The sequence below is a fragment of the Etheostoma spectabile genome, chromosome 15 (genome assembly GCF_008692095.1).
Source record: "Etheostoma spectabile isolate EspeVRDwgs_2016 chromosome 15, UIUC_Espe_1.0, whole genome shotgun sequence".
Taxonomy (NCBI): domain Eukaryota; kingdom Metazoa; phylum Chordata; class Actinopteri; order Perciformes; family Percidae; genus Etheostoma; species Etheostoma spectabile.
In genome coordinates this window covers 7,344,722-7,347,701 of record NC_045747.1, presented here as the reverse complement: position 1 = coordinate 7,347,701, position 2,980 = coordinate 7,344,722, and the positions used below count along the sequence as shown (strand labels likewise).

The following is a 2,980-nucleotide window of genomic DNA, read 5'->3' as shown; positions in this document are numbered from 1 at the left end:
GCATTTTTTAGGAGGAACTATGACCACTGCAGAGACTTTAATTTAATAAGGCTCTGTTGGACTGTTCTTCAGATATAATGAGTTCCCTATTTGTTGCAAACCTAAACTTGATAAAACAGCATGAACGCTTAATGAGGACAACCACTTGTTCTTCTGCCGGATTGAAGTGTGAATATTTAAACAGATGGAGCCTCAGGGGAGCGAAAGGTGTGGATGTACAGTATGAGGGGAAATGGACCAATCTCGGGATAACTGACTCAACGCTGTGTGGGGGACAGCACTTTGAAATCAAAGTCTTTTGTGTGCAGGCAAGGCAAACCTAACAATAGCTACCTTTGGTAGTTGCATTTTGCTTTCTAAAATCTCCAAATCTCCAAAGAAATCTGTTAAGACAAGAGGGGGGACAGCAACTCTGAAGCTATTATTTTGAGTAATGATGAATTCTGTATGAAGCGTACCTTCAACACGATGCAGAGGCATCACCTCTGATGATGGGAAGGTTTCAAACAAATGTCAGCATCAAAAATAAGAAAGTAGCATGGATTTTAAAGGGATGATGCAAAACCAGTTCAGAAAGGGTTTTGAGGCAACTGCTGTATATGGATGTTAACCACATCTTAGCCTGCCATCACAGAAAAACTGCTACAGATAGTAGAAAAGTAAACATCTATCGCCATTGCTGTGTGTGTCTTAACTAGAGAGGTCTGCACATTTGATGAAATATGCTTGTCATAAAAACGCATTCTCTTTTTTCAGATTCAGTTAAAATCATTTTTGCACATTGCATGAATCTTCTGACTGAATCTTTTGCTTGGCTTCTTCTATCAACATGGGGAGAAGGTGATTTGGTTTATCTGCTATTGTCACAGTTTCTGTCTCTGCTGCAATGCCCTGCAGGACTTTGGTCAGAAAAGGTTCATGGTTACTGCAGCTGGAGTTGTTGCATTGTCTCAAATCTCATGTGATCACAGAGGACAAGATATAGGTTAAGTGATCACCCAAGACATCTAACCAAAGGAGGACAAAGTGCTTTATATGTCGATGTTGTAGGAGTGTCTTCTTTGACTGTAAAAACCATACATCGACTGAGACTGAAAAGAATATTATTGCATATCAGATTCACTGTTTCAGGCTCAGTTTGTTTGCTCCAGAATATAGTGTGTACACTGTAGTCTAAAAATGCATCCTGCCATCTGGCTTCCGCATGAGGTGTGGTTACAATACAATAGGGAAGGGGGTATCGTTTTTCTCTATAAAGTGAACCATTGCCCCTGAAACAGTTTGAGCATGTCCCCTCTGATATATGGTCTAAACGATATGAGAGAAAAAACAAAAATAAAAGAAGGTAGCTGTCATGTTTGTTAATGTGTGAAAGAGAGATAGCAGGACGTACTGCACGCATATGTGTGTTTGGGGAATGTCATGCAAGCACAAGTGAGGGTGTTTGTAGGTAACTGAGGAACACACACTGAATGCAGCATGGCTCAGGGGCATACACTTACCGTGTTCCCATTTCAAGCCTATCTGACGGGGCCTTCATTAAGAGAGTGTTTTAAGCTCCCTTGTGGGTGCCATGTGTTAAGGTCAACACAGTCCCTTTTGTACATGACCTGCTCGATATGTGCCTCTCCTTTCTGCCTCTGGTTGGCAAAGAAAACATCAGCAAGCATTCACAAAAGGTGATTCAAAAGGAGCTGTGCTAACCTGTATTGTTTCATTTTAACCTGAGCAATGAAAAGAATAAAATCCAGCATGCCAGTCAGGTAAGTTTCAATAGAGGCAAGTCAACTGGTTATGTTTGGACACAAATCACGTTCAGACGGTATTTATGTGAAAACTGTGCTCATGTAACAAACCTTGAGTTGCAGGGGTTTCACCGCTTATGTGTTTGATAGTCTTTTTGTATTGATTTTACGCTTTCTAGGCACTTCAATAACAGACATCAGTTTGATACGCAATTCCTATTAGTCTCACTCTCTTTCATGCTCTCCATGTAATGTGGTGGTTCAATCCTACACAATTAGAGGTTTTTCAAAAGGATACATACATCAGGCTTCACAATAACATTTATAAATCAGAAATTTTGTTTGAATAGTTTTTTCCATAAAATCAAACCTTTAACATTTTTTTCAGCTATAGCCATTCTATCCTTCAGTAATTACCTCTCTAATTTCATTGGTAGTGGCGGAGTCTTGATTCAAATTGCCAAATTTGCACGAATGAGGGATTTACAGAAGGCTTGTTTCCTGTAAATCCCTCATGCGTGTAAATTTGGCATGCATGCAATCCAGTGTTACTATTCTTAATTTTATCTTAACAATTTCAGCCTCACTATTACTGTTCATTGACGTTCAACTGGCAAAACAAGGGGTGGATTTTCTTGTAATGCAGTGGTAGGAAAATAGAGAATTTGTCAGAGAGGTAAGTGCGTCTACAAAACATTTTTTTGACTGTGGATCATTTTTTTTAATTTTTTTTAAAAATTGATAGGACAAGAGAAAGCAGCCACAGTGAACCATTTATTGCGTCCTGCTATGAAGCATAAAATCGGATCATTGTTGCAATTTTAACTGACTGGCACTGTTTACGGATACAGTTGTTCTTCTGTTGTATCTCTAAAAAGGTAGCTGTTCAAAGAATGTTTGCTGTTAAACCGCACTTGTTGTTAATCACAGGACCCACAGGTGCTGCCATATCACAGCAGGACTGAACTTCAAATCTCATTATACAGTAGCAGCAAGTGTTACATTTATCAGAAGAGTAGTGTAAAAAATGTTCAACATTTAACGTTAGTTTTCCTAAAATCGTAAAAATACAAATGCAATTTTTCTACATTGATGAAACTTCTTGTCAATGGTTTCATGTACAGTTTTCCTTTGCAGCTCTCTCATTTAAGAGAAATACTGTATAGGATTTCAGTGCATTGCTTCAAAGATAGAATGTAAGCAAGGCAAGGCAGCTTTATTTGTATAGTACATTT

General features: G+C 38.7%; 1 long non-coding RNA gene across 1 annotated transcript in view; it reads left to right on the top strand.

The window, feature by feature from the left end:
- The first annotated feature begins 748 nt into the window (after nucleotides 1-748).
- LOC116702535 (uncharacterized) overlaps nucleotides 749-2,980 on the top strand; it is a 21,892-nt gene continuing 19,660 nt past the window's right edge. The window contains exon 1 of the long non-coding RNA XR_004335186.1: nucleotides 749-761. This is a non-coding gene — a long non-coding RNA (uncharacterized LOC116702535). The remainder of the gene's footprint in view (nucleotides 762-2,980) is intronic.